This window comes from Felis catus, chromosome D3 (assembly GCF_018350175.1).
Source record: "Felis catus isolate Fca126 chromosome D3, F.catus_Fca126_mat1.0, whole genome shotgun sequence".
Classification (NCBI taxonomy): Eukaryota; Metazoa; Chordata; class Mammalia; order Carnivora; family Felidae; genus Felis; species Felis catus.
Genome location: NC_058379.1, coordinates 76,510,175 through 76,537,204, shown reverse-complemented (window position 1 = coordinate 76,537,204; position 27,030 = coordinate 76,510,175). Strand labels below are relative to the sequence as shown.

Genomic DNA, 27,030 nt, shown 5'->3' with positions numbered 1-27,030 from the left:
CTCCTGGCTTCCGGTGTTGCTGATGAGCCAGTCTGCTGAGTTCCTGATGCCCAACTCTTCATGGAAGATTCTTGGGGTCTTCACACGTAGGTTTTGCAACTCCATCATCCTGGATCTTGATGTGGATCCTTTTCATTTATCAGTCTAAGCACACAGATGCCCCATTCCAGTTGTAAATTACATCCTTGAGTTCTGGACATTTTTCTTTCTTTAATTCATTTTGTCTGATATCTTTCTTTACGAAACTCCTAGTTTTCAAACTAAAGGTTCTTTTGTACTAGGAACTCCTTATCACATTAAAAAAATTTTTTTAATGTTTATTTACTTTTGAGAGAGAGAGACAGCGCACAAGTTGGGAAGGGGAGAGAGAGAGGGAAAGACAGAATCCAAAGCAGGCTCCAGGCTCTGAGCTGTCAGCACAGAGCATGACACGGGGTTCGAACTCACCAGCTGTGAGTGAGATCGTGACCTGAGCCAAAGTCAGATGTTCGATCAACTGAGCCATCCGGGTGCCCCCATCAGTTTGTTCTTTAAGGTTAAGAGTCTGATTTTTGGTTTGCCTCTCTCTCTCTCTTTTTTCCCCTCTGCATGTTTGTTTCTCAAATTCCACATATGAGTGAAATCATAAGGTATTTGTCTTTCTCTGATTTATTTTGCATAATACTCTTGAGCTCCATCCCTTTCTTGCAAATGGCAAGGTTTCATTCTTTTTTATGGCTGAGTAATATTCCATTGTGTGTAGTGTGTGTGTGTGTGTGTGTGTATACATACATACGTACCCTATCTGCTTTATCTGTTCATTAATCAATGGACACTTGGGCTGTTTCCATAATTTGGCTATTGTAGATAATGCTTCTATAGACATTGGGGTGCATGTATCCTTTTGAATTGGTATTTTTATTATTGCTATTCTTTGAGTAAATACTAGTGCAATTTCTGGATCATAGGGTGGTTCTTTTTTTTTTTTTTTTTTGTTAAACATGTGTTTATTATTGAGAGACAGACGCAGAGCATGAGCAGGGGAGGGGTAGAGAGAGGGGGAGACACAGAATCCGAAGCAGGCTCCAGGCTCTGAGCTGTCAGCACAGAGCCCGACGTGGGGCCTGAACTCACGATCTGTGAGATCATGACCTGAGCCAAAGTCAGTTGCCCAGCCAACTGAGCCACCCAGGTGCCTGGATCATAGGGTAGTTCTGTTCTTAACTTTTTGAGCGACCTCCGTACTATTTTGTCTGGAGTGCTGACAGCTCAGAGCCTGGAGCCTGCTTCAGATTCTGTGTCTTCCTCTCTCTGCCCCTCCCCTGCTCATGCTCTGTCTCTCTATCTCTCGAGAATGAACAATAAAAAACTTTGTTTTTTAATAAATAAGGTTTGTTTTAATGTTTAGTTTCCTTACACTCCTTAGATCCTCTCTCTTTTGTAACTACTCTTCACTATTAGGGAACATGAGTTCAAAATCCTCCTTTGAGTGAATTTATCTTTTGATTGTTCATTGTGTTGGCTTTCTTAGATTTTTTCATAGAGTTTGGAATTTTGGCTTACTTTTAGTGGGAGGGTTCTCTCTCTCTCTCTCTCTCTCTCTCTCTCTCACACACACACACACACACACACACTCATTCACTCCTAGTTCCCCTCTTCCTTGTCGATTTTCACAACTGTCTTCACCATTCCACATGGGGCCCTGTCCAGACTCCCGTCTTCCATCGGCAATGAAGTTGCTCGGAGTATGCTTCCCCAACATATGCCACTTTGGCACAAGGATTATTTTGAGCTGAAGGTACTTGAGAAACCGCGGACACAGGAAAAGCTCACTGCCCTCCCCCTTCCTATCTAAAAGCAGGGCATAAATTACCCTTGGCCAAGGTAAGGGGTCTCTGTCTGTAAAGGAATCTCCCTGTCCTGAACCAGGAAAAGGAGGACGACCTTCATCACGATGACCTTAATCACCAAGACAACTCTCCTCAACGGAAGAACCCCAGCTCGAGTCCGTTGAACAAGCATTGCTAAATAACTTCCATATCCCTTTATTTTCCACAGTTTACTGCCCTTGGAAGCCCAACCCTCTTCTTTCTAGTTACTTCTCCACCATTAACTTATTATCCTTTGTTAAAATGGTATGTAATCCTGAATTCTGGCTTCCCCCTTCTTTTTTTTTTTTCTTTAGCTTAAAACAACACACATGTATTTTCTCGCAGTTCTGGAGGTCACAAGTCTGACATGGATTTCATGGGGCTAAAATCGAGGTCTGAGCAGATCTGTGTTCCTCCTGGAGGCTCTAGAGGAGAATCCGTCTCCTGTGTCTTCCACTTTCCAGAGGCGGCCTGAATTCCCCGTGCTCCTCGTTCCTCCTCTGCTTGAGGCCGCTTCCTCCATCTTCAAAGCCAGCGAGGCTTTTCTCCCCTCCCTCAGACGTGGATCCTCCTCCTTCCTCCTTCCGCATTTAAAGGAACCCCGGGATCACACTGGATAATCCAGGTTAACCTCCTTCCCTTTTTAACGCTTTTTATTTTTTTTATTTTTTTTTATTTTTTTTTCAACGTTTATTTATTTTTGGGACAGAGAGAGACAGAGCATGAACGGGGGAGGGGCAGAGAGAGAGGGAGACACAGAATCGGAAACAGGCTCCAGGCTCTGAGCCATCAGCCCAGAGCCCGACGCGGGGCTCGAACTCACGGACCGCGAGATCGTGACCTGGCTGAAGTCGGACGCTTAACCGACTGCGCCACCCAGGCGCCCCAACGCTTTTTATTTAAATTCCAGCTAACATACAGGGTAACACTAGTTTCGGGTATACAATACAGTGATTCATCACTTCTACACAACACCCGGTGCTCATCACAACAGGTGCACGCTTTAGTCCCCGTCACCCAGTTCCCCCACCTCTGCACCCTCCTCTCTGGTAACCACCCCTGTAGTCAAGAGTCTGTTTCTTGATTTCTCTCTCTCTCTTTTTCCCTTTGCTCGTGTAACTTTCTTTCTGGGTCACATTTCTTTGTGAACTCCCCTGATATGTGCGTAATTCTATTTTTTTTGTCTCCTGTCAATCTGTCTTTTTTCAGTTTGATGCATGGGCTCCACCCACTGAACCAAAGACAATAGAGGAAGAATTTTTTTTTTCCTTCCCTACAGTAACATAGAAATACGGCTCCATAAAAAAAAAAAAAAAAAAGAAAAAAAAAAGAAATACAGCTCCATATGATATTGAGAATATTTAAGATCAGTCACCAAGCCTGTGGTAGCTCGGTTTAATTCCAGCAAAAAGGGTTTGTGTTATTTTTGGGGTCTGTGAGAGGGATTTGTTTGCTTGACCAAACTTCAACCAGGTGCCCCTGGCTGTTTCCAGAAGTAAGCCCAGTTCTCTACGAGAGTCTCTCTGCCCCCATTACAATAGCTTTTTGAATAAAATCTATTTTCACCTCTTTAAATTCTGTCCAATTGCTGATTTTTCTTTGACGTCTTTTTTTTTTTTAATTAAAAAAGTTTTTCTTAATGTTTATATGTTTTTGAGAGCGAGAGACAGAGTGTGAACAGGGGATGGGTGGGGGGAGACACAAAATCGGAAGCAGGCTCCAGGCTCTGAGCTGTCAGCACAGAGCCCGACGCGGGGCTCGAACCCACGGACCGTGAGATCATTAGCCTGAGCCGAAGTCGGCCGCCCAACCGACCGAGCCACCCAGGCGCCCCCAGGCTTTTTATTTTTTGTTGTTGTTGTTTGTTTCTTTTTGAGAGAGACAGAGCGTGAGCGGGGGAGGGGCAGAGAGAGAGGGAGACACAGAATCCAAAGCGGGCTCCAGGCTCCGAGCTGGCAGCACGGAGCCCGACGCGGGGCTCGAACCCACGAACTGCAAGACTATGACCTGAGACGAAGTTGGACGCTCAGCCGACGGAGCCACCCAGGCGCCCCAGGCTTTGTATTCTAAAGTGTCTGCAGGATAATTTCCCAAGTGATTTCTTGAATGTGGACACTTCAAAATCAACATGCCCAAAGCCGAATTCCTCACCTCTCTTTCCTGCCCCACACCTAAACTGCTCATTCTGATTTCTACCAGTGATTGGCATCACCATCTCCCCCGGCCCAATCGAGAAACAAAGAAGTAATCTTGGGTTCCTTTCTTCCCTCCCTTCTCACTGCCACAGTAAGTCACTCGCTTCCTTATCTCCTAAGTCTCCTTACACCTGACCATGCTCTCCATCCCCACTGCATTCATTTTTTTTTCTTTTCCAATGTTTATTTAAATTCTAGGTAGTTAACCTGTAGTGCAATATTGGTTTCAGGACTAGAATTTAGTGATTCATCACTTACATGCAACACCCAGTGCTCATCACAAGCGCCCTCCTTAATGCCCATCACCCATCTAGCCCATCCTCTGCCTACCTCCCATCCAGCAACCCTCAGTTTGTTCCCTGTTCTCTATCACTAAGAGTCTCCGATGGTTTGTTTCCCTCTCTCTTTTTTTCCCCCTCCCATGTGTTCATCTGTTTTGTTTCTTAACTTTCACATATGAGTGAAATTATATGGTATTTGTCTTCAAGGTGGCAGGTAAGACCATAACTGCTGAGCGTACATATGCGGGTGAAGCTGGCTCCATGATGCCGTGCGGCTGACTATGTGGCCCATGGTGACTGCAAGTGAGTGCGAAATCTAGCAGCAGGAAGAGTCTCGGGTGTGAGAATGAGAAGGATTGCTTCCTACAGGTTCTGATTCAGATCGTCCCTGAATCTTCCTGTTCCCTAGCATGGTAAACTCAGCGGGACATCTTTATTGGAGGAGAGCCCAAGTTTCCAGTTCATAAATAAATGAGGAAAAGACAACATCTTAATGCCCATTCCAGGGCGAAAATATTTAGCCACTTTAAGCATCAGAGAGTGAGAGGGGCACCTGGGTGGCTCAGTCAGTGCAGCGTCCCACTCTTGATTTCGGCTCGGGTCGTATCTCACAATTGGCGAGTTCGAGCCCCATGTCAGGCTCTGTGCTGACAGTGCAGAGCCTGATTGAGATTTTCTCTCCGTGCCCCTACCCTGTGCGCTCTCTCTCTCTCAGTCTCTCTTAAAATTAATTAAAAAAAAAAAATTTCAGGGGCGCCTGGGTGGCGCAGTCGGTTAAGCGTCCGACTTCAGCCAGGTCACGATCTCGCGGTCCAGGAGTTCGAGCCCCGCGTCAGGCTCTGGGCTGATGGCTCAGAGCCTGGAGCCTGTTTCCGGTTCTGTGTCTCCCTCTCTCTCTGCCCCTCCCCCGTTCATGCTCTGTCTCTCTCTGTCCCAAAAATAAATAAACGTTGAAAAAAAAAAATTAAAAAAAAAAATTTCAGAAAGTGAGAAACAATTTCCTACCTCAATGTATGGGTTTGGAGTATAAATGTGAGCAATCTGGCGTGAATGCAAAAAAAGAGAGAGACTTGTAGAGGATAGTTTGGGATGACCCAGTGAAGTGGGGGAGCAGCCTGACAGATGCCCTTGGTTCGAAGGGAAGACACCGAACAAAGGAAAGTTATTTGAAACCTTTTTAAAAGGGATAAGAAAAAGAAAGTGGTTTTCAGCCTTGTTTCAGGTCGCCTGTTTCTTGGAGAAGCTCCAGAAAGGTCTTTACCTTGGAAAAGCCTAAATGCAGAACCACATCAAATTTGGTATAATTTGAAATGGTCCATGGAAAACGTGAAACAAATCTGTCACTTCTCAGGGCTCCATGAGTTACAGGGTAGGAACCTCTGACTGGGAGTTAATGGGAACTCAGAGGAGCTTATCTGGGCCAGAGCGTAAACACGTTTCAAGAGCGTAGCTAAGCCAAACAAACAGGAAGGACCCAAGTAAAGATTGTGAAGAGCAGAAGTTGGAGCTGAGAGGACATCAGCTCTCCAGTGTGCCTTGGAGAAGCTTCAGGAACATCTCCACATTGGAGGCTGTTGAGGTTTAAATGGCAAAGCTTTTGCCTTTTTTTTTTTTTTTTTTTTTTTTGGTTAAGAAAGACCTTGTTCCTTTAGAAATTAGTTACCGGTTGCAGAACAAGATGACCAGGGGCTGGGGAAGGAAACCATGATGTTACGGTCAGCCATTCTTTCGGGAAATTCCAACACTTCCATTGCCTGTGGCTTTAAGGAAGAGAAGACAGCCTATTTAAGATAAACAGATGATTAGATTTGACAATAGATCCTAAATGATTAGGACTTTGATTAAGTAATGGGGTAATTACTACTGCTTGGGAACTTGTGCTACTGTCACAGAAAGATGACACAGAATTCAAGCACGATCCGAGAAGAATTCTGAGTAACGTGACCTTCAGGTTTGAGATGTTTTGACGTGCTTATTAGCTTTAAAAAACCATTTTCCACGAATATTGATAAAATAGTCAAGCCTCCTTCGTGGAAACAATTACTGAGGTGAGCTTTTATGTGTGCAGTGTTCTCCGGCGGGGAAGCTGACAAACTTTCAGAGTCTAAGAAAAACCCTCCTCTTTCTTGTACCTTACCTTCTGCATTTGTAGAAGGGGAACATTTATACAGCCCCAGGGCTATAGATGACCTCGAGAAGGTTACCTAATCAGTCTTTAGGCAAGTCCCCCAGAAAAACAACTCTGACATCCCTTAATGATCCATTCAAAACCACTGAGATTCTAGAACTGAAGATAGCCACTGTTACTGCCTTGGGACCTTCAAAGGTTGTGCCAGAGCCAATAAGCTCTGTCCATGGGCGACACTTGGACCAGACCACTGTCTCATCTGGCTGCGTGACTTTTTCTTTGTGACGTTAGAGTCAACTATGACCTTGGTCCCCTTAGATACTGGCTCCTCCTTGTGTTATCTGGTGTCTTAACTGGGTCCTGACTCTGGATCCATTGTTTCCCACCAGTATCTCTTCAGCTTTTCCCATTTCAGTGCCCACCAGCCTAACCTCTCGTTGCCAGCAGCTGCCTCTTTGCACGAGGACTTCGTCAGGCTGCCGGAGTCCACTCTGCTTAAATGTACAGCTGGCCGGAAGTGCCGAGGAATTAATGACTCAGGAGCATTCATAAGAGTGGTTGACAAATATCCCGGCATCTTTATTTACCTTCTGGGTAGGACCTCCCCGCGATGCATGCTCTATTCTGCTTTCCAGAGTTCTCTGGAGACAGTAAGCTCAATTGTCGACACATCAGGAACTTGCTTGATAAAGTACACCCTATGGGCTGCCTTCTCTTCCCCATCACCCTTACCCATCTACCTATTTGTGTTTCCTTGGACCCTCTCCCAATGAAACTGGAACACTCCCAACTCCGGTCTCAGAATTTGTTTCTGAGAAGACGAAGACAAACTCAGCTTGTCTAGGACAAATCCTAACTCATTTGCCCCTCTATCCTCCAATCATGCGTAGTCACACCCGAACTATTTCCATCTCCCCACTTGGGCAGGCTGCATACCTAGAGGTCTTCTTTTATCCCCTTTTCCCTCACGCCCCATATCCAACCAATCAGCATGACCTATTGGGGCTCCTCCCGAGATAAGTCCCCAATTTGACCACTGCTCCTCAGCAACCCTGCAATAGCCCTCATCCAAGTTACTGCCATCTCATACCAAACCTGGTACAACCACCCCTTCCTGCTCCCCTGCTTCTCCTCTCCACCCTACAGCCCCCTTCTCCCCGACAGTCAGCGTGATCGGCCAAAGGATAAATCAGTCGTGTTACTCTCCTGCTTAAACCCTGAAATGGCTCCCTTTGCCACCAGAATAGATACAGAGCTCCTAGCCCATAAGCTCCTGCCTGCCTCTACCACTCCTTGTCCTACATTCTCTTTAGTATACTTCCTCCTTCCCATTGTTTACACGCATCTAGCAAACTCTTGCCTTAGGCTCTCGTGTGTGCTGTTTCCTCTACCAAATGTTCTCCTTCCATATATTTGTATTCATTGTTGTGGATGCTGTTTCCCGCCGAGATCCCTCTTCAGAAATGAAGGACTTGTTCCCCAGCTGCTGTAAGTGTTGCCAGCAGGCAGCCCTGGGCTGTCCGTGCCCTTGGGGAATTACCCCAGCCAGGAGAGCCGCCTCTCCCAAGGTCATGTTTCCTTTTTGGAGCAGTCCACATCTAATGACTGATTGTTGCAGAGGCATAAATGCCTCTCTCCCTTGCCCCAATTTGGGGCAACTCTGAAAGGCCATCTCCGCTCCAGAGACCTTCACTGGGACTGTATCTGGCTCAGTTTGTCCCTCTGCCGATGTTGCTTCCTCTCTCTCTCATTCCCTGGGAGTGGATCCCAAGCACGCATCGTAATCAATGCCGTGTGTGCTAATTTCCATCCAGGGTCTGTTTCTCGAGGAAACTGTCCAGCAACACTCACCACGGAGGTATCTGCCCAGTATCAGCTCTTCACAGGCCTGACCACGCAATCTAAGGCTGTATCCCACTCCTGAATGAGCGAAGACAAGCACTCATGAAACATTACGGGATGCCCTGTGACTGCAGTAAACGCTGAGAGGAGGTGCAAAGCAATGGGTGCAGTTAGAGATCACAGAAAGGGGACACGAGGGAGGCCAGATAGGTTCGGGAAGCGTCACAGAGGGCTCGGACTTCCCATGGTTCTGATGAATCCAGGGTTGACATATCAAGATTCTGGACTCTTCCTTTCTCTCCTCTGGCTAGAAATTGGACGAACCTGATGTCAATCCTGTCCTTCGATAGGGGTGAGCGGTGGTCAATTGGATGGCACTGGTCCCTGACCCATCCATTAATGGGTGACCACGTAAAGGGCATCTTGATGGTGACCTCACATCCTTCGCTTGCTGGTCAGGGGAACTGATAAAAAAGAATGGATGAAAGGCTTTTTTTTGCATGTGGGAATCAAAGTGCTATGGTAATGTAGGCAAAGCAGGTTTCTGCCTGGGCGAGAGAACCAGCTGCCTCCGCCTTCCCCCAGCAAATGCTGTTCAAATGCTAATCCCAAACTCAATTCCCCTTCCCCTGCAGCACACTTCCCGACCACTTCTCCGGTAGCATTAATTAGTGCACACTGAGAAATGCAAGCTCATTTCGGCACCAGCCCAGCAAAACAATTAAAAGAAGGGCACACCAACTGTGAGAGAATATCATTTCATGCAATCCCACTCTACCGATGAACTGGTGGGTTATTTGCTTCCTTCCTTCCTTTTTTTTTTTAAATCAACCACCGATTTGTATAATAATCAGCGAAAAGTATTTGTTAGATAACCGTGTTTAAAACAGGAAAGTTACAGCACTGCTCTCTTCCGTTACCACTGCCGGTTAAAGAGGGATGGAGAAATGATTGATACTTGGCAAATGATCCGGTGACCTAAGTCAGATTAAGAAGATTCATGCCTCATGTGAATTTGCTAACCATCACCGTATTCTATTTGAGAGGGCTCATTTTCATAAGCTGGCACAGAACTTGCAGAAAATGCACAGGGTGCGGCTCTTATGCCCCACCCAGCCCTACGGGCCTGACAGCATGTGACTGTCGACGATGGGAGAGCTGGCCTCAGTCGGGTCTTGGGCTGACAATGGAGAGTGCGCCGTGGCACCCGAAAAGGCTCTCGGGGCATCTGAGAGCATTCCCGCATTTGTTCAGTGGGTCTAGGCTGCCGAATACACAATTTTCTGCAGAACCTGGACACTTGCTTTCAGCAGACAAAAGGAAAAGCCTTCATCCCAGCTGCCGGAGCGGCTGCGGCGGGAGGGGGCCCCTCCGGCCCCTGCAGCAGCCCACGCGGTGCTTGGCTCAGAAGTCTTTCCAAATCGTTGCTGGCAGAACTGACCCCCTGGGCCACGGGGCCAAGGAACGCATTATCTCCCATATGTGCCAAAGCAAATGAATTACTAACGACGTGGCTGGATTTCTGATCTCGAAGTGCTTTCTCCAGCGCCCGGAGCTCTACCCCAGCGTAAAAGCACTAAGGACTTTATGTTTCCAAGTAACGTTTCCTTTCCACAAATTAAAGCTACTTAGCATCCGTTTGCGCAGTCTTCGTCGGGTCCGTCGCCGAGGTATGGAAGCGTGGTCCTGCCTCAAGAGAGGGCCTGAGTGCCCTGAGCTCTCGCTCCTCGAACTGGTCAGCCACCTGGCCCAGAACGTAACCCGGGAAGAGACAGGTGTTCAGGGGACACATATTTACATTTCTCTGATGGCCGGCGAGACAGAGCTGCTTTTCACGTATTAATTGCCTTTCACGTATTAATTTGTATCCTTCTGTTGTGGATGAAGCCCTACAGTTTCACAGAGAAACAGAACGTAACCTCTGTGACAGCAGGGCATCTACGTTTCCTGAAGTGTGGATGAAAGGCAAAAACTGAGCTAATGTTATTGATGGTGTTGGATTCTTAGGACATACGCACTCGGTGGCTCGTCACGGAAGTCGTGTTCTAAAGGTTGCGTGGATGCCGATGAATTCTAATTTGAACAGAAGATAAATTTGTAGAGAGCACTTCCCCCAGGCAAATCTGATCTAGACTATGAAAATCCAGATTTAGAGACAGATTTGTTCAGGGCTGATTATTTGCTTTACAAATGGTTCACCATAGGGTTCCCTTATGTAGTCAGCCCCCTCATGTGGATTTAAATTAGAATCCCCTCCTAGGACACACAGCGTTAATGGCTCTGTTATATCTGATGCATAAAGAGAGGTAGGCTTCCTAAAGTGTGTATTGTTCTCCCCGTTTTAAAGTGTGTATTGTTCTCGTCTGTTGAGATGGAAATAGTACAAGGGGTATTTTCTCTACTTTTCTCTCCCCTTTCAAGCAATAAAGGAAATAGACACAGAGTTAATGTTCTGTCCTCTGGTAGGCCCGAGATTATTGCTGGGACCAACTGGGGCAATGACACAGCCGGCTTCCCAGCTCAGCGGGCATCCCGCCCTCCTGGAAGACAACCGGTGAACGCGTGGCTTCCTTGACAGTCCGGGGTAATGATGAGCCGATCGCCTTCTCTTCTCGCTATAGTTCTTCCACCCCAGCTAGCTGCCCCTGACGTCCAGGGTCACTCCCAGGATGTCGTGAGAGGCACGGTGTAGAAACAACTCGAACCTGACTTACAGTTGTAGTGTCTTCCAAGGCTCTCCCTGTTATCCCCTGGCAGATTTCTGGATGGTTCTTTGCCTCCCCGTGCCAGCGCCTCCAGAATGCTGCCTTGCAGACCTCTTTGTTGGTCTCACCCTTTCCCTGGATAGCAGCCACTTTATCTTGGAATGGAAAGCCTCAGAGGCTAAGCTGGCCACCGAGACTGTTGCAGATGCTAGTCCCTGAAGTTGGACAGGCTCCTTGTCACCAGCGGGAAGGTGTCTGGGCAGCTTTTACCCCTTCTGTAAATGCTCCATTGCCCTGAAACTAAGCAGCTATGGTTCCCCAGGACCGAGAGGTATGATAATTTCCACAACTTTTCAGATCATTGCGAGAAGTAAGCCCGCTGATCGGATCAAAGGAGGGGCACGGGTCAGTGTTTTTGCAAGAGCAGGTGTCTGACAGGCACACTCGGGAAGTCACAGCAGACAATTTATTTCCTAGCGTGCAAGCCCCTCCCCTGGTTCCCCACTGGCTGAGTGCGAGAGAGGTTACAAGCCTTACCAGACCTCACCTATGCCCATGTAAGGCAAAAAGTGGTCTGATCGCAACAAGTGTACATTTCCCGAGGTGACACAGAGACTCTGAGTCCCTCCTTTGTTCTTTGGCACAGGTGCACTGCAAAACCCATGAAAATAAGCCTGCGAACAGAGGGGAAGAAGAACCAGGTAGTGAAGTGTCTAAGGGTTTGGGACTCCATTATGGGACGGGGTGGGGGGGAGAGTTCATATATATTTCCAATAGGTTATAAACCCGTCAGCTAGACAGCACAGCTTTTATTTGGTATTTCTGGAAACGAATCATCTCCCTTACTCTTCACATCACGAAATAAGAAATTCTCTCATTTGAAAGTGACGTATAGCATATACTTCTCCCCGGATCTTCCAAGAATTCGTTTAAAAATGTCCTTTTTTGGGGACAAATTTTCTATTGCTTGAAAAATGCTTTTTAATACCTTTAATCATTGTCTGTATTTTTGTTCACCTTCACAATTAAAATAAAAATAAATTCTTTAATATCCCTGATGAGAAGTGTGGGTTCAAATTAATTTTTCTACTTAGTGATATTTAGCCACACAGATACCATTATTATTAGAAGAATTCCATTGTTTGTTTGGATCCCTTAAATATTAAACTGTGTACATAAATTACAACTATTCCATTTCTGTCTTATTATGTTGGTCAATGCTTGTGTTTTAGAACAAATCTCTAAAATATCCTTTTGATTCTTTGAGTATTATAATAAAATCAGTGTTCAGATAAAGCTAGGCGTCTCTCACTGTTCTTTTTATCAATATTCCCTCTGTTTTTACAAATGAATTTTAGGCTTATTATATTAAGGTCTGTAAAGTATGCAATTAGAATTTTAATCAGAATACTGTTGAAACTCTGATTTATAATTAGAATTGCTATATTGCCTTATTTCCTCTCTCTTTTAAGAAGCATGGTATCTTGCCCTGGTGACATTAGATTCTCAACTATTTTATATTTTTGCTTGCCTTTATGAAAATCGTGCCATTTTAATTATATTTTCTTTTTGCATAGTACTGAGGCTTGGATTTTCTTTTTGTCTACATTCTGAACATCCTTTTCTTGTCTTTTGCGTTTATATTTTTTAGTAGGCTCCATGCCCAGCGTGGAGCCCAATGAGGGGCTTGAACTCACGATCCTGAGATCAAGCCCTGAGATCAAGAGTCAGACACTTAACCAGCTGAGCCACCCAGGCACCCCTCATATAGTACTGAAACATGAAGATGACTTCTATAACCAGACATTTTATTGAACTATTACATAGTCTTCACTAATGTTTGTGTTTACTTCTTTGGGTTTATTAGGAATACATTTTTGCCAGTTGAAAATAACCTTTTCATTTCTTCTTCTAGGATTTTAAACTCCGGTGCTTCTCACCAGGTCCCAGGACTTCACCCACCAGCCGTAAGCAATGGAAAAGAGGAAGCCTGATGCGGAGAACGGATTATCGAGAGATAATGGGATCCTGAAGGAAGGAGTGACCCAGAAGTCAAAAGAAGGAAGAATTTCAAGGTGAGGGGATTCGACCCAGAAATTCCACTTCTCAGAATCTCCCTTAAAGAAATAATAACGCAATATGGGCAAAGCTTGCGAGGTGAGAACGTTTGGAGTAGTAGCTATCCAAGTCAAAATTTGAAAACAGCCTACATGAACGACAATTAGGAAATCGTTAAATAAATCATGGCACTCTCTGTCACGGAATAGTTTGGGAGCATTAAAGTACAATGCGAGGAGTATCTGACCAGTTACCAAAATGGTCATGAGTTATTTATTGAAAAAGCACGATATGAGCGGTATGTAATGTAAACCACAAACATAAATATGTATGCACAGAAGAAAGAATGGAAGGATGTGTTTCTTGTGCTTATCTCCAGATTGTGGCATTATGAGTCACTTTCCTCCTTCTATTTTCTACCCTGAGCATGTGTTACTTTGTGATTAAAAAGAACACTGCTGTGGACTGAATGCCTGTGCCCCCACCCCCACCCCAATTCATACGGTAAAGCCTAACTCACAAAGCGATGGTATTTGGAGCTGGAGCCTTTGCCAGAAATTTAGGTCAAGACGGCAGAGCCCTCCCGAACAGGATGCCCACCCTTATAAGAAAGGACATGAGAGGGATGATCTTTTACTCTCTGCCACGTAAAGATACAGCAGGAGGGCAGCCGTCTGCAAGCCAGGAAGCAGACCCTCACCAGACACCCTGTCTTCCCAACCTCCAGAACTGTGAGAAATAAATGTTGAAGCCATCCAGTCTATGGTATATTTGTCAGAGCAGCCTGAAGGAATTAAGACAGACACCATTTTTTTATTACCAATACGAGAAGAAGAATGAATGAAGAGAAGGAGAAAGAGTCTGAGTCAAGTGGCAAAGAGAAAATAGACCACAGGATTTGGTCGTTAGAGTGAAGGCACCAGCATTTGGGTTAAGAGTTATGCATGTGGGGGTGAAAGCCCTGTGCCCTTGATCAAGTACCTGAACTCTGAGGTGGGCGGTCTTACACAGTAGCTAAAAACCCACTGGACCTGCTATAGGTAATTTTCTTTTAGGGGATGGGGTGCATGTCGTAGATTAAAGATGGCTGCAAGTTCTTTGCTACTCCCACTGAGAGGTAGAATTGAATTCACCACTCCTTGAATCTGGGCTGGCGGTAGTGACTTCCTTCATCAGTGGGATGCAGTAGAAGTGATGTTCTGGAAACTTCAAAGCTAAGATCGTAAGCTTTACTTTCTCCCTGGCCTCTCTGAACACTCTCTGGGGGAGCCCTGAACGCTGAGTAAGAAATTCAAGTAACCTGAGACCCTTATGGCAGAGAGATCTCATGTAGGCGCTCCAGTCAACATTCCCAGCTGAGCCCAGCCCGCCTTAACCAAAGCCACGTACCAACAAGAGGAGCCATCTTGGACCCCCACCCCAGCCCATCCAGCGACGACTAAATGACTTCTACAGATGGCACGCGAAATGGAAGAACCACCAGCCATACCCTGCCAGAATTCCTGACCCATGAAATTGGGAAAAACAATAAAATGGTTGCTGTTTTAAGCCAGTACATTCTGGGTTCGCTTTCTATGCAACAGTAGATGACTGGAAGAGCGGGGTATCTATTTTTACACGAGTTGCTCTTCGTGTGAGAAGTAACCAGCCTCCCTTTTCTCAGTGAGTTTCCTTCTGGCATCCACAGGACTCACCTGGGCTCCTGACTGGGCAATCCCAGTAAGAACAGTGCTAATTTTCACCCGTCTCGGCCTCTTAAATCACCCTTAAGATGTTCTCCTGCGAACACTCCCGTGCCTTTCTTCGGCAGCGAGTGCCTGCCAACCACTGTGATTGAACTTTGACATTAATCACAGGCATTCGAACCCAGGCGGGAAAATCCTCTGGTGAGGAAGGGCCCTGTGAGAATGTGAGAGAGAATTGGGGACTGCATGCCAGGGGGGGCATGGAATGGAATGGAACAAGTGCTTTCATTGCCCCCACTGTAGAGACCGTCTATCTCCTTTCAAAGGTATGATGTGCCGTCCTGGTCCCTGAGCTCTTTGAGCTGCGCTGGTCCCCAGTGATCATCTACTCCCACCCCCTCGCTTTACAAAAGAGGAAACGGGTCTCAGACGTGCGGGGTGTTCTAAATCCTGTGGCAAAGTAGCAAAAAGCCTAGGCCCACCTTTGTGTGTGTGTGTGTGTGTGTGTGTATGTGTGTGTGTATGCACATCTTCATGTGCCTTTGCCTAGTGTCAGTATACGGTGAGGAACCAGAGGAGAGGACAGAAAATCTTGATTTTTAACATAGATCAGTAGGGTCATTCACCTGCTGGCTTATTAACCCTCCACCAACAGTAAGTGCTGGAACTTTCTCCCTCATGAGCACTGATCAATAGGCAGTGACTTGGGCACCTGGGTGGCTCAGTCGGTTGAGCATTCGACTTCAACTCAGGTCGTGATCTCATGGTTCATGAGTTCAAGCCCAACATCAGGCTCTGTGCTGACAGCTCGGAGCCTGGCGCCTGCTTCCGATTCTTTGTCTCCCTCTTTCTCGGCTCCTTCCCTGCACACTCTGTCTCTCTCTTTCCCAAAAATGAATAAACGTTAAAAAAAAAATAGGCAATGACTTATGTGACAAGTGTCAGTAGAGCCTGAGTAGAATTGAGCCCGAGATGAAAGGAGACACTTAAGAGCAAGAAAAAAGCCCCCCCCCCCAAAAAAAAAAACATGGGTGGGGGAGCACCAGCCCCTGCAGCTCGCTGGCCCTAACCCTGACAGCGCCTGTTACTTTAAGACGTTTGAAACTGCTATGAGGATATTGTATTTGCTGGGAACACGCTCTCTGAGAAATCTTGCTCTGGGTACGTGCCTTTTGTTAACCATATGTTGTTTTCTCTTTGCAGTATCAATGTGCAGTTCTTTGTGTGAATAACAAAGAGTTCCGTGAGGAAGGAGTCGATAGGTGATATTTACAACCAGGCTAATTTTCTTAATGAAACTGTTGTGAGACTTCCCTTTTCGAAACTCTCTTCTCCTGGCTGTTTGTATAGTTTGTCACGTATTTTCAGTTTTCGTTTGCCTTAATTCCACTACTAAGACCAGACAAAAAATTAGTAAACGTTTTATTCTTCCGGTCTTTCAGATTCTCTCTGACCGTATTTATTTTTATTTTTTTAATGTTTTATTTTATTTTTGAGAGCGAAAGAGAGAGAGGGTGGGGGAGGGGCAGAGTGAGAGAAAGAGACGCAGAATCCGAAACAGGCTCCAGGCTCTGAGCGGTCAGCACAGAGCCCATCACGGGGCTTGAACTCATGACCCGCGAGGCCATGACCTGAGCCGGTGGGATGGCCAACCTACTGAGCCACCCAGGCGCCCCTCTCTTTGACATTTTAGATCAAGGGGGATCTACAGCTACCTGTCTCTGAGAGGCCACATTAATTCAGGGTGCTCAGTGCGCTCCCAGCTGGGGTTCGAAGATGGCTGTGCACACTGGTTTAAAAATTAAAAGATTCGAGGGGCACCTGGGTGGCTCAGTCGGTCGAGCGTCCAACTTCAGCTCAGGTCATGATCTCGCAGTTCGTGAGTTCGGGCCCCGCGTTGGGCTCTGTGCCGACAAACAGCCCAGAGCCTGGAGAATGTTTTGGATTCTGTGTCTCCCTGTCTGTCTCTCTCCCTCCCCTGCTCATGCTCTGTCTTTCTCTGTCTCTTAAAAATAAATAAACGTTAAAAAAAAATTTTTTTTTTTAATTAAATGATTCGGAGTTAATCTGATCAGTGCAGACAAAAATAAAACGTGAATGGTCCAGGAACTGGATGAATTCCGTTCCACCTGTCGCCTCTCTTCCACATGCCGTTTACGTGGCTAAATGATGGGTTTGTTCTGTTTGTTCAAACCTGGAGTTCATTTTGTGGCCCTGGCATTTTGCTTCATGTTCCAGACGACATCTGTCTCGTACAAAATCTCAGCCAGTTCCTGTGTTACCTGGGCAAAGGAGACCATGTCAAATGCCCTCAGAGGCCCATAAATTGATTCTGGAAACACCAACACTGCTCTCTGGGGCTTCCTCTGGGGATGCATGATCCTGGAAATAAATCCATGTGAAAAGAATAAAAGAGTTTGGAGTTCTGTCTAAGGCAATGATCTTAGATAAATTTAATGCAAGAGAAGAGGCTGTGGAAATAAAGGCTCTACGATTATTCCTGCCTTCCTCATTTCTTAAGAGTCTCTCAATTGTGCAGAGAAGTTGTATCGTACCAAGCTCTGTGAGCCTTCACTCCTGGAGTAAGTTCATAAAACAATTCTGGCTCAGTGAAAGCGATGCTCCTACCCATTACCATTTTATACCAGCGCGTATGTGTACGTGTGGGCTAAGTAGACCCGGCTTGTTCCCGCAGACACTCGAAGACAATTGATCACGACCTACTTAGAACTCGACGTTGTCAAAACAACAAGTTAAAACATCAAAGGGAAGAATCCTCAAGGCTGGAAAGTATACAGTCGGCGGCTCCTTCTGGGGGAAGAAAACGTGGTGTGACATTTGTGCAACTATTTTAAAATGTAGTCAGGGATTTCCGAACCCAACTTTTGGGCGCAATGACTGAGTCTTGGAAATGCTCTCTACGGTGATAGGAACCGCTAGAGATCTGAGGGATGCTGGGGCCCAGGCCTCCCCGGAGAAGGGTGCTGTGCAGAACGAAGACGTGCCATGGGCCTCTCCCAGTTAGGAGAGCATTGGCAATGGAGTGTTGGTCTGAAGGCAGGTGCCTATAATATTAGGCATGGTTGTCACTGAGGGAGACTCTAGCTAGAAATCAAATCTACTAGGGGGTGCGGTTCCGTATGGGGGCAGGTGACAAGCAGAGGTACCGGTAAATATTTAACAACCAGCTCTTTGGAAAAATATACACGTGTGTTTGGTAAGTTATACTGACATAAAGGATGTATAGCACACAATTTATAAGTAATACTAATATACACAGTCCTCCTCGTTATATATTTCACATAGTCGTTTGATTCTCACAGAAAGTATTCTTGTTCCTGCCAAATTCTCTTATCACCGTCCAGCTCTGGTTGTAACTCAGTCATCATTTGGTAAGTGGAGTTGCAGCCTAAACCACTGTTTCTCCGCTAAATTTGTTGTCAGGAATTCTGATAGGTGAGCTACTGTTAAACTGTCTCTCAGCCTTGTAAAATTGTATTAATTAAACTAAAATCTCTCTCAGCTTCACTGCAACATCATTGTTGTCTTGGCATCTTGGGTGTCAACATCTGAAAAATAATTTTATGTTACACCAGTAAAAGGTACGATACCCATTGAGGGTTAATGTAAAATTTTCTGTGAATGGTTTCTTCATATAATTTTAGAACTAAACTTAGTGTTAGGCTAAAACACTCACCTTATTTTTCAGGTTAGACTTCTACATCAGTGTGAGCGGGGACTTCATTCATTCATCATGACGTGAGCGACTTCTCTGCTGAGGCAGGTAGGAGATTTCAACATGGGAAGAATATTTCCTGGATATTTTTGTGCTATTCGTGATGTAACCGCTGTAGACATGACACACATTTAAATTTAAACCTCAATTATTCCCATTTTCTCATTTTAGACTTTTTTAGGTCTAGACAATGGGCAAGACAATAAATCAAGTCCCAATTTCTAGCATTGGCCGATGTCTTTAGTGTAAGCACTTCCATCACGGCCGATGTCGAGCAATCAGGAATGTATATTAGAGCAACTTTTCTAGAATTCAACTTGGCAATATACCTGTTGAGTCTTAAAAGTGTCCATAGCCTTTGATCCTATATCCCCTCTCCTAGGAATATATGTATATATTTTTAAGTTTATTTATTTATGTTGATAAAGGCAGCAAGAGAGAGAGAGAGGGAGCACGAGCGAGAGCACATGTGCACACTCGTGTGTACGTGCACAAGTTGGGGAGGGGTGGAGAGAGAGAATCCTGTGCCAAGCCAGACCTGGGACTCCATCTCAGGAAGCCAAGTGTGAGATCATGACCTGAGCTGATATCAAGAGTCAAACACTTAACCGACTGAGCTAGCCAGGCACCCCAGGAATATTATGTTATAGAAATATTCAGAATAGTAACTAAGGGAATTGATGGAATTATTGGTTTTTAAAAAAATTTTTTCAGTGTTTATTTATTTTTGAGAGAGAGAGCGTGAGCAGGGGAGGGGCGGAGAGAGACGGAGACACAGAATCAGAAGCAGGCTCCAGGCTCTGAGCTGTTGGCACAGGACCCTACATAGGGCTCGAACTCACCAACTATGAGATCATGACCTGAGCCAAAGTCCAATGCTTAACTGACTGAGCCACCCAGGTGCTCCTTAATTAGTTTAATTGTGGTAATAACTTCACAATGTGTATATATATACATATATATATATATGTATGTATGTATATGTATATATATATGTATATATATACACACACATTTAAACATCGCATTGCAGATCTTAAATATATTTCATTTTTATTTGTCAAAAATGAATAAAACTCAAAAAAGAAAAATATATTCAGAGATGCTGCAAAGGTATTTATGTTAAGGATATATATTATTTGTTGTAGCAAATAATTAGGAACAACCTAAATGCCTAATAATAGAGTTCTATTTAAATTGATTATATGTCCATTCTAGAAGATACTATCCTGTCACTGAAAATCGTGGTTTTAAATAATATTTAAAACCATAGGAGGGGTTGGGAATGCAAGCTGGTGCAGCCACTCTGGAAAACAGTATGGAGGTTCCTCAAAAATTAAAAATAGAGCTACCCTACAGCCCAGCAATTGCACTGGTAGGCATTGATCCACGAGATGCAGGTGTGCTGTTTTGAAGGGGCACATGCACCCCAATGTTTATAGCAGTGCTATTGACAATAGCCAAAGTATGGAAAGAGCCCAAATGTCCATCGATGGATGAATGGATAAAGAAGATGTGGTGTGTATACACACACACACACACACACACACACACACACACACACACACACAATGGAGTATTACTTGGCAATCAAAAAGAATGAAATCTTGCCATTTGCAACTACGTGGATGGAACTGGAGGGTATTATGCTAAGTGCAATTAGTCAGAGAAAGACAAAAATCATATGAGTTCACTCATATGAGGACTTTAAGAGACAAAACAGATGAACATAAGGGAAGGGAAGCAAAAATTATAAAAACAGGGAGGAGGACAAGACATAAGAGACTCATAAATATGGAGAACAAACAAAGGGTTACAAGAGGAGGTGTGGGAGGTGGGATGGGCTAAATGGGGAAGGGGCACTAAGGAATCTACTCCTGAAATCATTGGTGCACTATATGCTAACTAATTTGGATGTAAATTTTAAAAAGTAAAAAATAAAATTAAAAAAAAAAAAACAACAACACACAGGAGGGGCGCCTGGATGGCTCAGTCAATTGAGTGTCCGACTTCAGCTTAGCTCGTGATCTCGCAGTTCGAGCCCAAGATGGGGCTCGAACCCACGGATCGTGAGATCATGACCTGAGCTGAAATCAAGAGTCAGAAGCTTAACCCACTGAGCCACCCAGGTGCCCTAGGAGCCTTTTAAACTGTAAACGAAATAGATGCACAACAGAGGGGAAACTCATTCCTTTAGTGGCACCACCTTCCCATTCAGCAGCTGTTTAGGTAATGTTGAAGGATCCAGTCTGTCACACGGGACTCCACGTCCGAGACAGTCACAACACTTACCAAATGACATTAGGAAGCAAGGTTCAGTATCTTAAGAGTAATAGCATTTTAATTCTTAATGTCGTTTTCTGCCATTACAATCGATATTTATTAGTCTAAAAACAAAAATGACACTCTGCTAAGGGCGGTGAGAAGAAGCCAGAGAAAGGGTTTTCGAGAAAACCAGGCCTACCATGTGACCGTCACAATTCTTGGCCATCTTCCTTCTCACTTTGCTGCTCTTTTGCTCTGCTATTATCCACTCACATCCTGATTTCACCCCAGCACACTCTTCTGTCTTTGGCTCTCAAGATTCTTCCCCACCCTATTTCAACCTTGATTATAATCTATCCCTTACCATTCTCTTTAGAAAACGTTTTTATCTTAATGGTTATGTCAGCTCCTCAAAAGGTAGCGTTTTGCTATTTACTTGTAACCCCCTAGGTTCTTGAACCAGAATTAAGCAAAGAATTTACACTGGAAACATCTTATGGGCTTGAATTGATTGGACTCTCCCTTCGAAGGCTGATTTAGGATTATACATTTCTCTGTGGCCTTATGTGATATTGGTAGTGTTCTGGGGCTTTCCAAGGAGCTGTCAAAAGGACCAGGCCCATTTACTGTAACCCAAGTTTGTTGGGTTGTTGTTGTTGTTGTTGTTTTAAGTCAAATTCAGACTTTTTGCAACTGGAACAAAGACCCTCACAAGCCACATCTCAAATAATTGGCTCTGAGGGTTTATTTATTTTTTCCCATTCAAAACCTCCTTCCATGCTCCCAGAAGTGGAAAGGCGGTGGGGGTGCCTGGGTGTCTCGGTCAATTAAGAGTCCAACTCTTGATTTTGGCTCAGGTCACGATCTCATGGTTTGTGAGTTTGAGCCCTGCACTGAGCTCTGTGTTCATAGCATGGAGCCTGCTTTGGATTTTCTGTCTCCCTATTTCTCTGCCCCTAACCCTCTTGTCTCTCTCTCTCTCTCAAAATAAATAAATATATACTAAAAAAAAAAAAAAGAAAGAAAATGAAAGAAAAGAAAAAGAAGTGGAAAGGAGGAAAAGGCAAGAAAGAGGAGGGGCAGGGGTTTCCCTCCTAAATGTTAACATGCATTAAATCTGAGCCGTGGGTACAAGGGTGGCCTGCCATGTAAATTACAGGACCTTCAATGCAGAGCTAAAGAAGGAGAAGGTGCTAATACTTACATGTTGATTGGTCAGGGAACTCCGGGTCTGGGCCCTGCATCCTTCCTGGAAACCATCTCAGCCCGTAGGAAGCTATACTTTTCTGAACTTAAGGGGAACTTAACTTATATATAGATCCAGGATAAATGCAAATTCTGGGAAAGTGTTTCAGTAACCAGTGGGGTATGTGCTGAGCCTGGATCTTCCCAGTAGATGGTGGCAAATGTGAACCAGCATCCTGGACAGAGAACGTAAAAATACTTGACTCGTTAAAGAGGCAGTTCATGAAGAAAAGCATCATAAAGGAGTTTAGGAAAGTCAGCACTAAAAAAAAAAAAAGGGCAATAGAAAAATCTATCCCAGCGGAGAAAGAAGATAAGCAACTCGAAACTGTAAGAAGAATTGGTCTTCAAGAAGCAGAAGTCTTTCCATTACTATTCCCTGGAATAATGTCAGTGTCCCACTGACAGATTTAGAAGTGAACTTGGCCAAGACGTGTCTTCTCCCAGTTTGAGTAGAGGTGGTATTAAGAGACATCCGGGGCCTAACCCACTTATCATTACGTTTCTAGTGATTCATACGGAAATGAACGATACTTAGGAACAATCTGATGTTGATGTTCTTGGCAGAAAACCAGAGTCTCGTTGCAAGCTGCTTCCTTGGGTGGGTCTGTGGGCAGTGAATGGAGGTCTGCGTGGTTGGCCGAAGAGAGGATCGGATCTCTGGGACCCGACACTAATGCCCCGACGAGGAGTCTTGGCATCTCATGGATTCTAGAAAAGATTGTGTTTGCCAGTGCAAACTGGGGTCTGGTCAAAAAAAAAAATTTTTCCCTGTGGCAATGGAAGCAAGCTTATTGAAAAAAAAATCAGGGGCGCCTGGGTGGCGCAGTCGGTTAAGCGTCCGACTTCAGCCAGGTCACGATCTCGCGGTCCGTGAGTTCGAGCCCCGCGTCGGGCTCTGGGCTGATGGCTCGGAGCCTGGAGCCTGTTTCCGATTCTGTGTCTCCCCCTCTCTCTGCCCCTCCCCCGTTCATGCTCTGTCTCTCTCTGTCCCAAAAATAAATAAAAATGTTAAAAAAAAAAAAGAAAAAAAAATCATTGTGTCCAAAACATAATTGGAAATACTACTCACGGCACTTTCAAGGGACCAGACTCACACAATCTCCCTAGACTTGATTTGCTTGATTCTCATATCAACTCTTTGGGTAGGAACTATTATTACTCTAGACTTAAGGATGAGAAAACTGAATCTGAGAGAAGTTAAGGAATGTCCCCAAGATTACACAGGTGGTAAGTGACAGACCTGGGGTCTTCACTCCAGGTCCCGCAGACCCATACCTCGGCTCCAATTACTGATGTGATGCTAAAACACACCCCAAAGTGATACGAATTCTAACTTATTCTTAAAATTTAGAAACTTCAAAATCAGGTGGGTTTTAGGGCCCCTGGGTGGCTCAGTCAGTTGAGCATCCAACGTCAGCTCAGATCATGATCTCGTGGTTCATGAGTTTGAGCCCCACATCAGGCTCTGTGCTGACAGCTTGGAGCCTGGAGCCTGCTTCAGATTCTGTGTCTCCCTCTCTCTCCACCCTTACCTCCCCCCCGCCCATCTCAAAAATAAATAAACATTAAAAAAACAAACCAAAAAAAAGAATTGCTTTAAAAATCAGGTTGTTTCATGACTGCTTACCAACAAATAATGTTGCATGCTCCTTCACGCCTCCTTCCTCAAGAACTATGGTTTTTATTATGCATTAGGATTGTTGTGTAATGTGGAATACTTTCCTAGGGCTGCTATAACAAACTGGTTGGCTTAAAACAACAAAAATGGATCCTCTCACAGTCCTGGAGGCTGAAAGCCCCAGTCTAAGTGTCAGCAGAGCCTGCTCCCCCTGGAGGTTTCTGGAAGAATCCTTCCTCGCTTCTTCCAGCTTCTGCGGGTCGCCAGTCATCTTGGGCCTTCCTTGGATAGTAACTGTACCACTCCATTCTGCCTCCGTTGTCACATGGTTCTGTGTCTGAAGAAGGTTACACCTTGAGGTCCCAGATGAATGTGAATTGGGGTAAGAGAGGCACACTGTTCAACCCAGCACATGATGGAAGCGGTTTACCAGCTCCCCTGGCAGCCTGACTGGTCAGTGCTACAGCCATGGACCGCAACGTTTTGGAGCATTCCATGATCTCAAAGGCCAAGTTACAGGTCAAAGTGGCCTTCAGAGCTCAAATGAACAAACAGTAGCCCCTGGAAATCTCTGAAAGTGGCGGGTCATGGATGAGAATTGACTTAATATCTCTATTCTATGTTTCCTTCCAAAAAGTTCCTGGACTCTCCTCCAGCTCTAAGGCCTTCAATCTAGCAACATGTGTTATTGCTTCTCCATAAGTCTATATACGAAGAATACCTTCTGGGGGTGATTATTTGACCCCAAGAATGTAAGCCATCACCTTCCATGTACATGAAGGACACAGGGATTTGAAATACAGAACTTCTTTCCCAGCTGAGAGCACAATGGTGCCTCATCGAATAGAAAAGGCACCATCCGGAGGATCAGGCCTGGAATAAACCACTCCATCCTTCCCCCCAACCATTCAGCGTTGCATTGGAGACGGGTCCTTGATGAGACATGAGGTGGCGTCTCCCAATCAAATTTCTCTTGCAGAGAATCTATCCCTCAAAGGGACAGCAAGACAAGACCCTGGCAATTAGTGGGAGTGGACTTCTTCATCCCCTGCCTTGTTTCTTCTGTTCTTTCTGACCTCGATTTCTCCCTGTTGAAACGTTCATGTCCCTGATTTATGGGCTTAGTTCTGCCCCAGCTTCTGAACCAGCTGTGGCCAGAGAGAAATCCTATCAAGTGCTTCAGTCGCACCTGAAGGAGCTGAGTTTGGATTGTGTTCCTAAAGCCTGGAATCCTGTTCTCACCCCGCCAAGGGCTCTTCAGCCAGGAACCAGGCCAAGCCTGGCGGTGTTCACCCTGGTTACCCTTGCAGCTTTCCCTAGGCTCATTAGGGCTGACTCCACCATAAATTTGGGATTGAGCCTGCCTTCCTCTCTCTCTATCACCTCCATCAACTCTACTGAGTACCCCAAGCTCCCTCCGGACTCTGCTTCCTTTCTCCCTCAGTGTAGCTTGGAGCCATTTCTCTTGCCAAGCCCTGTTCTGCCTGATTTACACATTGGACAGTTGCCTGGCTTTCTTATTCCACCCACTGCACGGGGCCTGTTGGAGCTTCTGACAACGGGAACCATAACCAAGTGCCCCAAGGCTCTGCACTCTAGTTTTTCTTGTTGCCTTCGCCTGCGCTGACTTCTATACCTCCCAAGGGTCCACCGGCACTGGTCTCGCTGATGGGGCATGGGACCCTCTTCTTTTGCTATCAGCTCTGTGTTACTGTGATTCCAAGAGGCCCCATGTCCCAGAGCACTGCAGTTCTGAAATCCTGAGGACACGTCACTACCTCCTGGGACTGGCTGGAGGGAGTCCAGCATTGAACAAACGAGGGCACTCTCACCCCCCCGGTGTGCTAAGCTCCCAACCTCTTCGTGTGACTCTTCCTTTGATCTCCCTGCAGCAGATGATGGTCTCATCCTGCTTCACCTTTTCCAGGGATGTCCCAGCCTCACCTGAGAACAGTCTCCCTACCAGACCCCCTCAGTCTTTTTTTTTTTTTTTTAATGTTTATTTATTTTTGAGAGACAGAGAGAGAGCACGAGCAGGGGAGGGGCAGAGAGAGAGGGAGACACAGAATCCGAAGCAGGCTCCAGGCTCTGAGCTGTCAGCACAGAGCCCGACACGGGGCTCGAACCCATGAACCGTGAGATCATGACCTGAGCCAAAGTTGGACGCTTAGCCGACTGAGCCACACAGGCGCCCCAGACCCTGAGTCTTGATGCAGAACCTGAAAGACCCCAAACTAACTCTGCCTAGTTTACTCTAGGTGGGTGTATCTACTCCTGAAAGCTGATTTTTTTTTTTTCCGCCTACTACATCGTGCATTTCCTTCCATGCCTGTACATGTGCTGTGTGCCTGCCCTGTGCCGAAGCCTGAATTTTACAGGCCCTTGGAGTTTACAGGTTAGGTTATAACAGTTGCTCAGGGCACCTGGGTGACTCAGTCGGTTAAGCATCTGACCTCAGCTCAAGTCACGATCTCACAGTTTGTCCCACATTGGGTGAGCTTGTGCCCTGCTTTGGGTGAGCCCTGCTTCTCTCTCTGCTCCCCACGACTGCCCTCGCTCACTTGTGCCCTCTCTCTCTGTCAGAAAAGAAAAAACAGTTGCTCAGTCTTTGGTTCTGTACTGCCCCATTGATGAGTATGTTGGCCATTTTCATTGTTTTCATGGTTACAAACTGCCCTGTAATTCACATTCTTGTACATACATCTTTGCCCATTTGCGCAAATGTTTCCGTACAATAAATCCCTGAAGGAGGTTTGCTGGATCAAAAGGAATGCATTCCTAAAGTTTTAAAATCAGGTTTGCTGAGATTACATACAATAAGCTGACCCGTTTAAAATGTTCAATTTAATGAGTTTAAACAAATTATGCACATACACACACACACACACACACACACACCTGTGAAGATCTGTATCTGTGAAACCACTAGCATAATGAATATACAGAATATTTCCTTCACCCCAAATTTTCCTCTTTCCTGTTTGCAATCTGTGACTCCATCCGCTGTCTGCTCCAGGCAAGCACTGATCTGCTTTCTGTCACTATAGATTGGCCTACATTTTCCACGTTTTTTAAAAAGTGGAATTATACAGTGTTTGACTTTCTTTGAGATTTACCCATGTTGTTGTACATATTAGTAGCTCCTTTTTATCGATAAGTAGTATTCCAGTGGATGGAAAGAGTGGTATGGGCATGCCACAGCGTTTTTATATTTCTATCTGTTGGTAGATGTTTGGGTTGTTTCCAGTTTTAAGCTATAATGAGTAAAGCTGCTGCAAATATTTTTGAACGTGATATTGTGTGGACACATGTTTTCATGTTTCTTGGAGTGTAACGTGGGGTCATATGGTAGATGGATGGTGTTTCTTTTGTTTTTTGGGTTTTTTGTTTTGTTTTGTTTGTTTATTTGTTTCAAAGAG

The 27,030-nt window shown here is 45.3% G+C and overlaps 1 long non-coding RNA gene across 2 annotated transcripts in view; it reads left to right on the top strand.

Annotated features, from left to right (window-relative positions):
- Positions 1–27,030, top strand: part of LOC123381451 — a 77,352-nt gene that overhangs the window by 5,338 nt on the left and 44,984 nt on the right. For both annotated transcript variants that reach the window (XR_006588449.1, XR_006588450.1), the window contains exons 2-3: positions 12,917–13,076; positions 18,454–18,528. This is a non-coding gene — a long non-coding RNA (uncharacterized LOC123381451). The remainder of the gene's footprint in view (positions 1–12,916; positions 13,077–18,453; positions 18,529–27,030) is intronic.